General features: G+C 42.7%; 1 long non-coding RNA gene across 1 annotated transcript in view; it reads left to right on the forward strand.

The window, feature by feature from the left end:
* LOC144827402 (uncharacterized) overlaps window positions 1-13,141 on the forward strand; it is a 333,568-nt gene extending 320,427 nt beyond the window's left edge. Inside the window, exon 4 of the long non-coding RNA XR_013610170.1 lies at window positions 12,191-13,141. This is a non-coding gene — a long non-coding RNA (uncharacterized LOC144827402). The remainder of the gene's footprint in view (window positions 1-12,190) is intronic.
* The last annotated feature ends 685 nt before the right edge of the window (window positions 13,142-13,826 follow it).

Consider the following 13,826-nt stretch of genomic DNA (forward strand, 5'->3'; position numbering starts at 1 on the left):
AGTATAGGTATGGATTGAGTTGGTTGAGCCATCCTTTAAAACCCTTAACACTCTTTTCATTCATGTGTCATATCACAAGGATGGCGTCTATGTAGCAGCACCATAAGCGTATCTCAATTTGGTAAGGGTTCTTCAGCCAGATGTTCTCTTTCTTGAACCAGCTCATGTAAAGGAAGGCTAAACTTGGGGCAAATGTAGTGCCCATGGAAGTTCTGCGTCATTGTAAGCATATTTGGTCTTCAAAGTTGAAGAAATTTTCTGTCAGTGCTAGATGTGCTAATGACATAATACATTTGATCGGTGCTTGCCAAGTCCAATCTTGATCCTGTAGTATGTTGGTTATTACATGGATGCTTTCATCTTGTGGAATACTCGCGTAGAGGGCCTCTACGTCAAGGCATATCATGGTTTCTTTTGTTGGGTCACACTCCACTTCAGTCAAGATGATAAGAAGATGTTTAGTATCCATAATGTAGGATTTGACTTTTGTAACCTTGAGGTGTAGGAGTGGTTCTAGGAGACAGCCTATGCTTGATACGATTGGTCTACCTGGTGGGGGTAATCTTCCTTTGTAGATTTTGTGTATTGTGCAGAACTGCTGAGTTTTTGGTTCAGACATGTCAATTTTTCTTGTTCATGTTTGCTAAGGTTGTGGAAGGTATCTATCCTCTCATTTAATTTTTCCACCTCCTTAATTACTGCTTCTTCATTAGCAAGTACCTCTGGGGGCATCATGGAGGCTGGTGCATTAAATCTTGATTTCCTCCTAATCTTTGTGTATCCATTGTCCATCTCTTTTAAGGGGTTTCCTTTATTTATCCACAAATGGAGGGTGTTAAATTGTCATACCTTTGTTGAATTTCATCTGGAAATTTATACGTTTTCCAGGGTGTACCTTACACCTACTTTATTTAGATGTGTGAGAAATGCTGTTAGTGCTGTGTTTGCCTTCCTAACTTGCACTTATACATTACCTACACATGCATGGCACTTGGTAATGCTATTGGTTGCCCCTGATATACTTCAATTCACAGGTTGTGTGCACATTGAGATTTTCAACTATGTGCAAAATGTGCTGTGTCTCAGATTCCCAGCCTTTCAGGTTTCTCTATTTTAGAGGCATACCTATTCTGCAGAGTGTGTTTCCATTGTGTATTTACAATGTCTCTCACACTGATTCTTAGAAATCCCATTTACTGACATTGCCTTTTAATGTTGCTGTGTGAGAGTCCAATACAGAGTTCCTGCAGAGAGAGTGTGCTTCATTCTAATGACACATCCATACAGATGTATCTTTGTCATCAAAATAGTATGTGGGATATCTGCAATGTGACTGTGTCACAAAGATTATAAGGTGTGATATTGATGAGGAGGGCTGTTGTGTGTCACAATTCAATAAACACATCACTATCACTGATTAGAGTTGTAAACACATGTACATTTGTGAACAATGTTCATGTGCAGTAACAGTGATTTGGGGACGGGGCAACATACTGATATATTTGGGTTATACATTTAAAATAATACCACACAGGGTCCCAGTAAATATGCTTGGCCAAGCCACCTCAACACCCTTGCCTGGTCCTTGGCAGAACACCTTTTCACTCAGGAGTCTATGGAAACAGCCAGTACTATGACTTGTGTCTTCAATGATGTGGGTTTTGGATGTGATCAAGCATGTACAGCAGCAGCAGGGCATGTACTATCAACTCCATGGTGGCACAGGACTTGTAGAGGTGATTAGAGGTGAGTTTCAGCCTCATATACCTCCCTTTCTGCCTTTTGAGATGTGGTAGTTGGATCGCCATGGTCATGCCAGCTGTACGGCAACTTGCAATTCAGCTGGCGGTTTCACTGATAGTCCGAGCCTCAGTCAGACTCATTGGCCTATTCCACTGCCGCCGCTTTCAGATTTGGCTGGCGGTTGAATCGGAAGCATGACAATCTTTCGTCTATGTGAGAGCATGTCTTGAAATATGGTGGTCGGACCGCCGAGGTCGCAGCAGTCGGACTGCCAAACTCGTAATCAAGCCCTTAGTACATTTCTTGTTTATGGTTTCCGATGATGCACTTTTTCGACTGTAAGTGTAGCCCATATGGTTTAATAATTGTTTACCTTTCGAGAGAGACACTTGCCAGATAGTTAGCAGCACGCTACAGGAGTAGCTCACCAGTTCTGTCTTGCCTGGACCCTGGACCCTTGGGTGGAGTGACTGCTTCCTTGGAGGTTGGCCGCAGAGGAGGTGAGAGGCGCGGCGAGCGGGACTGCGAGGACCAGCATTCCTGCAGAACACCGCCAGCTGGTTCCTCTTCCCGCCCGCGCTGCGCCCCCTCCCAATGCCACGCCCCCCTGCCATTTATAAGATCCTCAGGTCCCGTGCATCGCGGGACGCGCGCGGGGCGGAGAACGGGGCGAAGACCGGGCAAAGAGCGGGCCGTTTTAGGCCGTTAGAGGCAGGTAGAGACTGGACTGGGCCACCCCATTTGATTTTACCACCCAACTTTTTACGTTCTCCTTCCAGGCATTTTATCTTGTGCCTACTATGGCAACCCGCGAGTTTAGAGACAGAGCGGCCAAATCCAAATTGAAAAATGGTAGCATGGATGATTTCATTACTAGGACCCACACTGCAATTGATCATGAAATAACTAAGATGCAACACAGGGTCTCTTTAGAACTTGAAGCTGCTAGAAGACTGTCAGTTGAGCTAACCGCTGCTAAAAAATCCTCCCTTGGGACTATTGCATGGGCCAAAACACCAGAGCGCTCGTTTGGTACTGCTCCCACTCTGATCGTCACAAATGCCGACATTCATCAACCGCAAGTGGACAGTATACCCATGCTACAGGGGGGATCTCCCCCAAAACCCACTCTTTCCCCACAATTCCACCCGGGTGTAATTGCCGAGCAAAAGAAGGAAACCAAAAGGTGGCAACCCTCCAATACCACAAAATGGCCCATACAACAAAAGGAAGCGTAACCACACCTCGACATATGCAAAGAAAAAGGCCAAAATAGCTAAGGCCCAGCTACTAACTAAGGCACCTCCCCCTGCTCCGCTGCCAAAAACCAAGACCTTTCCCCTGGAAACGTGTCTAGTAAACACTCCCCCACATACAGTAGTCACCCAAGAAAATAATGATCTTACCATAGAAAGTGACACTGCTGGAACTCCGCTCTGTACTATTAAAGGAAAGGACGTTGAGTTTCTGACTGTTGTCTGGGAAACACTCAAAAAACTTCTTTCCCCTCTAGAAGTGAGATTTACACACATAGAAACACAGCTTCTGGAAATAGAAAAAAGCATTTTAAATTTGGCCACTATCACCATGCAGAATGCTAAACCAACATGTCCACACGGAACTCCGCCTTCCATAATACCACCTATCCCTGTGACCCAAGTTGCTGTGAACCCGCAGGTGCCTATGAAGGCTAAGTCCCTGGGAACAACTAATGATACTCTCCCTCCCCCCCCTGTTGTTACTCTTTCTGCCAGTCCTATTGTTACCCCCAAGGCCAAACCAATTCCTAAACCTCGAACCAAGGCAAATACTTATAATCCTCTGAATAGGGCAATGACGACCACTACCCAACCGGCGGCTGAAACTCTCCCGCCACCCCTACCAGTCATATCCGCCCAAAGGGTATCACCCTCGATAGATCAGCCCAATTCGAGGCAAAATGGCCAGAATGCTAACCATTCAACATCACAGAGAGCTAGTAGTACTAGCTACATATGCTCAAGGGGATATGTAGATCTCCCCTCTGAGGTCAGTTCCTATGTTGTAGTGCTCACTGGGGTAACTGAATTGACACATAACCAGCAGGAAAACTTTGCCTCCTTAAAGAACAAGGTGATCCACTGGTTCGACTTCAACAAACCAATACCCAACCACCTAAGGAGTAAAATCCTTATGGTCCGGAGGGTACCCTGGGTAGGCACCACACAAAAGTCCACTAGTGGCGACTGTGTGATTGTATCCTTTGAGGATCCAAACACTGCACACGCCATTTATTCCTGGACCAACCATAGCATAACTTCAACAATAATAGCCAGACCCCTCACTTTTTTTCTATCCACCCGTCTCCATTCATCCCAGGGGGGGAATTGGAGAAGGGTTCCAGAGAGGAATCACACATGGGGAGGGCAAAGTAACTTTTGGCCAGATGCATTTGGTGGCTGGAACGGGGCACCGATCTCTAATAGATACGGGTGTCTAGAGGAAGTGGATTGACTCCCACATCTGCCAACCATCGCACCTTCACCACCCACCCCAAAGAGCTCTCATTCTAATTCAATGGCTGATCTATCAACTCACACTGTATCAAACGTACACATGGGTGGCAAAACTCTTCTACCAACATCAAATCATCCAAAGGCTCACAAATTTAGAGCAGGGCCAGGTTGGCACGATACCTGCACACCAAAGCCATTAAACACTGATCCCCATATGAGGATTAAGGATTGCCCCCCAATATCATACAGCCCCAAACTAAATAGTGCCCCAGTGGTTGTCCTTCCACCTAATCAATATGGCAAATTCTCAGCACTTGTCAGTTCGCAGATATCAGATATCAATAATACACTAGAGGTTCCGGGTGTAATCTCCATTCTCTCCTGGAATGTGGCGGGGCTATCCAATAAAGTAGATACGCCTGATTGGGGGGATCTCATTGAGGGCTACGATGTATGTCTCCTACAAGAGACATGGGCAAGAGAAAAATACTCTCGGCAGGGTTTCGCTATCTTTGATACTGAAGCAAAATGGGGAGGAAAGGGCCGACCTTCAGGAGGGCTCTCGATCTGGGTCGGGTCCCACTTGGGATGTAGGGCCACACATCTGGAAACCAATTCCTGTGACTTCCAGTGTGTCTCCCTTGACTGGCCATGCGGAGGGAAGGTCACTTTGATTAACATATATTCAAGACCAGTGGGGGTTGCAGCTACCTCGGGACCAGTGGAGGACCTAGCTCAGTTCCTTGACACACATAATTTTTGCTCCCTCTAATTGTAGGTGGAGATTTTAATCACCAATATGAACCACTTCCTGACTACCTGGCGGGCATATCTAGTGAAGAGGACGAGTTGTGGAACATCCCCACCCTGACAGATCCAGTGACCAGGGCATGTTCCCCACTCGCAACCCAAATAATGTCCCTCACGCTTAGTCACTCGCTGAGGGCTTGCAATGGCCGGATTAAAGGCGACATCCCGCCTAAAAATACCTTTAATAGGCTGGGTTATGAGTCACGGATTGACTACATAATGGTTCCAATTAGGGACTGGAGGAAAGTCAAAGACTTTCGAGTTATCCCCAGACTTGATAGTGATCACAACTTGCTCTCACTAAAATTTGAGATCGATGGCCGGCAAATAGACAAGGTCGACAACAATCCTGTATCACAGGCTGATCTTGTGTTATCCAGCAATAGGCGCAAAATAAAATGGGCCAAATTGCTGGAGAACCATAGTAACATTGAGAGACTCTATGCACTAGTCGTCCCCGCCCTGGAAAAAGTAGAGCCTTGTATGCACCACTCAGTCAGTGAATCTGAAATCAATCTTACAGGTAGTTTAGGGGTATCCACTCCCCCTCTATGCAAGCCGGCACAATTTTCTGAACTCAGTAATATTCACTCTGAACTATGCACCAATGTTGCAGAGGTGCTGAACCCAGTGGCCAGGCCTCACAAGCCCAGGCAGAGAAGAGCCACCTGGTTCAATGCCTCCTGTAGGGAAGCAAAATCTACATTATTGAAATCACTCAAAGCACGAGACAATTCAAACGTAATTAGGGAGAGACGTCTAGCTTATAAATCAGCCCTCCATGCTGCAAAAATAGACTGGGACGAGGGGAACTGGTCTAAAATAACAGCTGCCCTTGCAAGCCGAGACTCACGAACTTTCTGGCAGATCGTTAGGCACGGCTCGGCCGAACCACTTGTAGCAGTTGAGGGCAATATAGCACCATCTGTATGGGAGGATCATTTAAAAAATTTATATGAACCACATAGCAGTGACCAGGTGACGAATGAACCTGCAGAAGTGCACCACTCCACTATCACTAGTGCAATTGGCATGGACGGTTTTAGTATAGAGGAAATTACTATGGCAATCACGTCCCTGCCTGTAGGCAAGGCGCCGGGCCTGGACAGGCTTCCAGGCGACCTCTATAAACATGAACCCAAAATCTGGGCTCCCTATCTCGGGGTGCTATTCAATTCCATTCTGAAAGGCATGCCAATTCCTCCGACCTGGCCGGGGGCTGAAATAGTACCAATCTTTAAAAAGGGGTCCCCCCTCCTCCCGGCCAATTACAGGCCTATAAGCTTGATCGATGTATCCCAAAAACTCTTTTCTAAGCTACTGCTAAACCGCTTATACGAGTGGATCAGGGATTTTAACATCCTCAGCCCCTTTCAAGCAGGCTTTAGGGAGAAGGTCTCCACCATTGACCAGGTCTTTCGTCTTGTCCTCATACATTGGAAAACGGTGCAGTTGGAGGGTGGCAGCCTCTATACTGTATTCGTGGACCTGAGGGCAGCGTTCGACCTGGTCCCCAGGAACAAGCTGTGGGAGGCCCTTGCTAAATTGGGGGTTCCGGAAGGCCTGCTGAAAATGATAATTCGCCTTCATAGCACCAACTTTGCCCAGGTCAGATGTGGTAGGATGGGTGCAATGTCCGAGAGGTTCCCCGTTGGCAGGGGGGTAAGGCAGGGTTGTGTGCTTGCACCAACCCTGTTCTGCCTCTATGTCAACGGGGTAATCTCCCATTTAGCGGGGGTATCCAATTCTGATGCCCCAAAACTAGCCGCTGAAAGGGTGCCAGCCATTATGTTTGCCGACGACACACTGTTACTATCTAAGTCGGCAACGGGCATTCAGCGCATCCTCAACGGCTTTGTGGTCTTCTGTGAGGCCCATGGATTAGAAATCAACGCTATCAAAACGAAATTCATGGTCCTCAACCCCCCACAGAAATTCCATTTTAGTCCAAGCATTGCACACATAAGGCTAGAAAGAGTGAAAACCTTCGAATATCTGGGCATTGTGCTAAATGATAAACTGACTTGGAACACACACTTGGAGAAGGCAGCACTCAAATTGACCCAACACTCGGGGGGCATTATGAAACTCTTGGCAAACAACAAATCCTCAATAAGGCCCATCGGCCCTCCAATACAGATATATAAATCTCAGGCTAAGGGGCCGTTATATATGGATCTGAACTTTGGGGTCACACTAATACATCAATGCTCTTGAAGGTGGAAAATAAATTCATCCGTAATCTTGTTGGGCTACCACTGAGCACTCCCCTTGTCCCCCTCAGGATGGATCTAGGCCTATGTCCGCTCGATGAGGATTTGGCCCTACGCCCACTGGCCTTCTGGCGTAGACTATGGACAACTCCGGAACTGGCCAGTTACAGAGAAGGACTTCAGGAGGTCCTTGCTATCCCAGGCGCTGGAAAAATTAAATGGCTTAATTCCATCAAACTTGAATTGGAGGCCTTGGGCCTTTCAACAATGTGGTCTGATCCTTTGAATATGTGCCATCTCCTCTCCAAAAAGGAACTAGTCAAGTCTTACCGTGACAGCAAACTGTCCTTGCTACTCAATCATCAAAAACTCGGGACTCTGACAGTTTCCTTTTTGTCCTATAAGGCCAACTATAACATGGAACCAACTTTGGATAAAATCTACCCCTCCATATTGAGGAAACTATACCTGCAGTGGAGACATGGGTCTCTCCCCATTAGAACTTTTACATCCAAATGGAGTGATGATGCAAGCAGTACTTGTCCAGCTTGTAGCACTATGGATGAAACTGAACTCCACATCCTTTTTGTCTGTCCTGCCTACCGAGAGATCCGAAGGTACTGGATCGCTCCCCTATGCAGGAATCTGGGACTCGCGAAGTGTCTGGTCGCCTTCAGAGTCTTAAAAACTGACCTCTCGGACCATATTGTGTTTGCTATGGCCAAGTACTTGGGAGCTCTTTGATCTATTAGAAGGAAATGTCTCAAGGCTCTGACTTGACTTTCAGTACATTGGGATTCTGCTAAGAAATCCTTTTATAAATTTTACATTTTGTTGTACAAACCATTTTAAATGAACTAGTTTTTAATGTGTATGACAAACGTCTTTTATGGTAAAGTTCTACCGAAATAAAGATATTTATACAGTTTACCTTTCTGTAAAAATATATATATAGCCTCTTCTGTCACCGTATCTGTAAATAGTTTAACAGTATAAATATATCATAAATTGACTATTGTATCTTTATTATTAATAAGTAAAAAAGCGTAGTTCTTTAATAACAGTAACATTTTAGTTTAAATATATGTACTAATTACTTGAAATTGTAGTTGTTGAGACGATTTATTTCTGTATAAATCATTTCTTGCAAAAAATTGGCAAAGCTTTTTTTTTGCAGCATTTATCGCTTTGGAGTATTTAGTTGTTGTCATTACTGTGGCTTTTATATTGTTGGCTTAATTGTTTGTTTGATTTTATTGATTAAAGTTGTTTATAGTATTACTTTTTTGGATGGTTTAGTAAAGTTAAATTTTTTATCAGTTGAGTCTATGCTTGGTAAATGCTAATTTATGTTTTTTTTGTAGTATAATACATAGTTTGTTTTATTTATATATGAATTATATTGTATGTATATTTACATTTGTATAGATAACAATTTTAAAATGTTTATAGTTAAGCACAATTGTTTTGGTAGTTTTAAATATGCATGTTTTTGGTTTATGATTTTTTGGGGGTGTTTGTTTATTGTTTGGTTAATTAAATTAATTTTGTTTAATATAGCTGTTTATTATTAGTTTGGGGTTTATTTGATTGAGTTGTTTTAAGTACAATTTATCATTATGGGTGTACTTGTAAGGATTTATTAGTTATGTTGGTGATAAGATTGTGATCGATATTGTATTAAGCGATATTTTTGATACATTACATGTTTATTTATTACCGGCAATATATATGTTTTTCCAATATTTTTGCTAGCGATATATGTAAAAATCGATTTTATTGTACATAATAGTTGTGGGTTTGATATTAGTGAATTTAATAGTTAAGTACAGGGAGGTGCTATTTTTGTAATTGATATTAAAATTCCGATATGTGTGTAAATCGATATTTGTAGGATCGATATGTCAAAGATCTGATGTAACTTACATACCTATTGAATTCACAATCTTTGAGCAGCAAACATAACATGCAAAGACAGTGGTCATAAACATTCAGGGCCTTATTTAAAAGTCCTTTGCGCTGCTGGTGCATTACTTTTTATATGGAAAAAGTGACATACCGGCAGCGCAAGGGTCTTGTAAATAAGCCCCTCAGCGTCTGTTGAGTTTGAGTGCTACATGCAAAAGAATTACTTTTTATTTTACTTTGTTGCCAGGTACGAGTGCTCTAATTGGAAGAAACCTGAGATGTTGAATGCCCTATTAATAAAGGCAACAGGATATTTCCTATTGTAATTAAAACACCTAGATGAGGATTTAGTGTGGAGGTTTGTTTATTGCTATAGCTGACTCTATTGAGGAAGATTTAATGCACTTTCTCTTACTCACTATTGCCTCTTTGCTGTACACTTGTTGGTTAAAAGTAAAAACAGAGCAAAGACTTGATTTTTGCAGTTACCTGTTACTTCTTACCTCGTATTGAGCACAACTCTTGAGTTGAAAATCTTACATCTTTGTGCAGCATTATATAAGAATGTAACTGTATCCAATGCTTCATTACTATCAATGGTTATAATACTAAAAGTGATGGCACTGCTACAGTGGAACTCCAAAAATCATTTTTAATCAGCGCTTACCAATTCCCTGAAACCTCTGAACACACACTCATTCATCAGTGGGGCCCATAGCACTGCACTTTTACTCTATTCACTTAAACTTAGCTTCAAGGATTTTGGTGAAACGCAATGGAGTAATGCTGTAACATTTGGTGGAGTGTCTAAACCGATTTAATCAATTAATATTTACTCCTGCAGTTTTATACATTTTACCATGGTTAATTCAAAACATTTCAGTTTTATTCAGACGCACCACCATAGTGGCAATGGATCTGTTAGATAGAAAATTAGGCGTAGGAAAATCACAAGACCAGCTTTAATATTCCATTTTCCCAATTTTATTAAAAGCAAAACTGTAATATGTCTGTCATTTAGGCATTAATAAATTCTTTATTAAGTAAATCATAATCTTTATTTCAATATGATCATTTTATTTAGAGTTCAGAAAAAGTCGTTTATTTAGAGATCAGTTAAAAGTTTAGCAAAGAACAGATAGTTCCAAATGTATTCTCTCCTAACATCCCTAACTAACGCCCTCATCTTATTCTTATATCCTGAAAAGCAAATAAGAAGAAAAACTAGAGTTTTTCTTACATCCAAGAATCGATCTTCAGTCCAGCAGCACTTCGTGAGAAAATCGTAAGAGTGACCCCTTCTAAGTAAAACCTGGGTTTTTTATACACTAATTTCCTAACTTAATCTATCTAAAAAGTATCTAACATTACCATATCGGGTTCTGATTCGACAATTTGGGGTGGGTGAACATCTTCTCACCATTACAGCATCGAGCTCACGGTGAATCAGCAGAAATATAATAGTCTTTTTGTTTTAAACAGTCTCTGGCCTGGTCACTTTCTTCACTCGCAACGTCGAGTAATTCTCTCACGTTCAGAACACTTGACCGTCCATATTTTGGCAATCATCCTAGCTTCAGGGCAATGCAGCCTTGTACATCCCATCCGAGTACAGGCAGCTCACTCTTGCTGGCAGGCTTTAGGCATGCATGCGCAGTCCAGCATTTGCTCTCAGTTAGCCAGAGTAACCGGATTTTATAGGCCTCAGAGGCAAATTTTGGAACTACCATAGAAACAAACACAAATTCATGTTACTTTTGGTAATGAAAACCATTCTGTTTCCCTCCCACCGTACTAATATTTCCCTATTAGTTATTACCTAGCAGGTAAGCCACATAAATGCATTTCATACTCACATATCCGATGATATTTTAGCACAATAACGTGTACAATAAACACATTCATATTGCGTTTACTTATCTTTAAGCTGTGCATTAATTCACAACACGATAACAACACAAATCAGTTAATTATTTTGTCCATGCTTGCAAAATTAGTATTCCCCAATGTTCGTGTACTTTGCACTTTATATTATGGTTGATTAATTTACCACAACACACCATTAGTAAATGTTAACGTTATGGAAACATTGACTTTACAAGGGGTACACAACATTTTGTTTTGCCACCTTGCTCCATCAGCACCAGTAGTAGGGAAAGTGTGCACAGACATGTAGCTTGTATTTTCAATTTACTGGTATGAGGTATAAAAATGCTAGGTTTGGAAATAATTAATTTTTAGAAGAAAAAACTGACCATGACATGGAGGCAACCCATGGCAGCCTTCTACAGTCATAGGTTCAGTGCATTTACTCTATATATTTATTCCTGGTAAATACTTTGGATTTTGAAAGAGTTTTAAGATAAAACATCAGCTCATTTCCCTTCTTATGTTTCACCACTTAGGTGATCCTAAATTGAGAACACAGGTTCATCTATCATCAATCAGTCCTGTGATGTTTTAAAGAAAATAATTTGGTCTGTTAATCAGAAAACAAGACAACTCTAGAATATTGAGACATTTTATGTACTATTTAACACACATTCAGAGGCCTTGGTACTAGAGCCCAGTGACATTCTCATGTGCCTTTCTTTATTGTGCTGTAAACTGTGAATCCAAAAGCACACTCTTGTGCACCTTATGTCTAGTGTTCAAGAAAGAAGGTGTACCTTAGAGTGTCATGTGAAAATACGATATAGCATCTGCAGGGAGTGGTGCAACTTCAAGGGTAACAGTTGATTATTGAAAGTCTATGCAGCAACAGTTTCATTATCATGTACGTGACTTTTGGTACACATGTCCAAGGCGGGAGGGAATATTTCATTACTACTCGTTTGTTGAATAACCTCTCTACTTGTATTTTCAGTACAGCTCATCGTGTACTACATTATTCAAATATCATGATGATGCTCTGCTGTACTGAAAAGAGACATGTGCATGACTCCAAAAAGATGGTGGTTGATCTTGATGGCACGCAAGTCTCTCTGTTTGTAATTTTGTCCCAACCTCTTTCCTTTCTAGGGTGCCAGTTGATTCACAGTTACAATTTCTTGATCAGATGTCACTCAAGGAGAGACAGGAGGTCCATAATCGTCTCTGCGGACTAGATCCAGGTGGGTGACATGACACTGCCAGGAAGAAGAACTGATGTGCAGCTACAAGGACTGCCACTCTGCTGGACTGCAACTCTGCTGGACTCCTATTTTTCTGACCTGCTCTCTGCTGCCATCTTACCTGTGAGTGAAAAGGACTCGAACTGCATCTCTCCAACCCAGAAACAAAGTGACTCAAAGGGCTAGTCTGCTTGCCTCCTGTTAGAGGTCTCAGGGACATCAAAGACTTACACCCCATCTACCTTCAGCACCTGGGCTCTGCCATCTACTAGTCTTGCCCTGCCTAGTGGTGCCAATCTAGTCATGGACCCTTGAAAGTAGGAAGTAAGTGCTGCAACTGCCGAAAATCCATGCATTGATGCTGTTGCACAACTCGGAACCAGCTGACGCCTTGCTGCTACTGCGAGGATCGAGGACATCGCATCTCCTTCTACATCAATGCATCGCTGCTGCTGTGAAGATCGAGTACATCACATCTACACCAACGCTGATGCATCATCACTGCTGGGAGGATCGGGGACATCATATCACCGATGGAGCCAACGTATTGCCTCCTTTGCTACTTGCATCTCGTCCTTGACGTCAACGTAATTGAGAATTAAGGTACTGTTTCAGCGAGTCAAGTCTGGTCCTGTATCCAACCCATGCTCCATCGCAGTTTATCTGACTTTTTGGATTTAACCCAGACTAGTGTGATCAGATAGCCCCAGTTAGCGCTTTATGCTTTATAAGCACTACATTTCTTTGTATTCTTTAAAAATTCATAATGACGGTTATACGTATTGGATTTTTATCATTTTGGTCTTGTTTTGTTCGATAAATTTAGCTCTATTTTTCAAACTAGGTGTGGTATTTTTTTATGTGGTGTTTTCACTGTATTACTTTTTTAAGTGTTGCACAAATGCTTTACACATTGCCTCTTAAGCTAAGCCTGTGTGTTCTGTGCCAAGCAACCAGAGAGAGTTCACAGGTTAATGTATGGTGTGTATCTGACTTACCCTGACTAGGATTGTGATTCCTGCTTGGACAGTGTGCATACCTCTGCCAGCCAGAAACCCAACTTCTAACAGGTATCTTCCATTTGAACCATTAATCACCTGCTTTTCAGTGGTGCTGTAATATTTGGCTTTGCACAACATACCACCCAGACTGCAGAAACCCACATGAGCACGCAAATCTGACTTGTGCTCCTGCTGGTGATCCACATTAGGTGAATGTGATTGAGAGCCAATGCAAATTAATAATCCCTGGAAGTAAATGCCATAGTACATTGACAAACCACTGAACACTATGGGGCAGATTTACAAGCCCTTTGCGCGTCTTTTATGCCGCCATTTCGTCACTTTTGTGATGCAGCGGCAGCGCAAAAGATGCGATATGGTGCGGGGTATTTACAACGTGACGCATCTGGGAGATGCGTCACGTTGTAAAGCCCTGCGCCAGAAGGAGGCGTTCCTGTGCAGGGAGGGGTGTTCTGGCGCAGGAACGCCTTCTAAAAGTGGCTGAGTGAAATCTACAAGATTTCACTCAGTCACTTCGGGGCC

The sequence above is a fragment of the Lissotriton helveticus genome, chromosome 4_1 (assembly GCF_964261635.1).
Source record: "Lissotriton helveticus chromosome 4_1, aLisHel1.1, whole genome shotgun sequence".
Taxonomy (NCBI): Eukaryota; Metazoa; Chordata; class Amphibia; order Caudata; family Salamandridae; genus Lissotriton; species Lissotriton helveticus.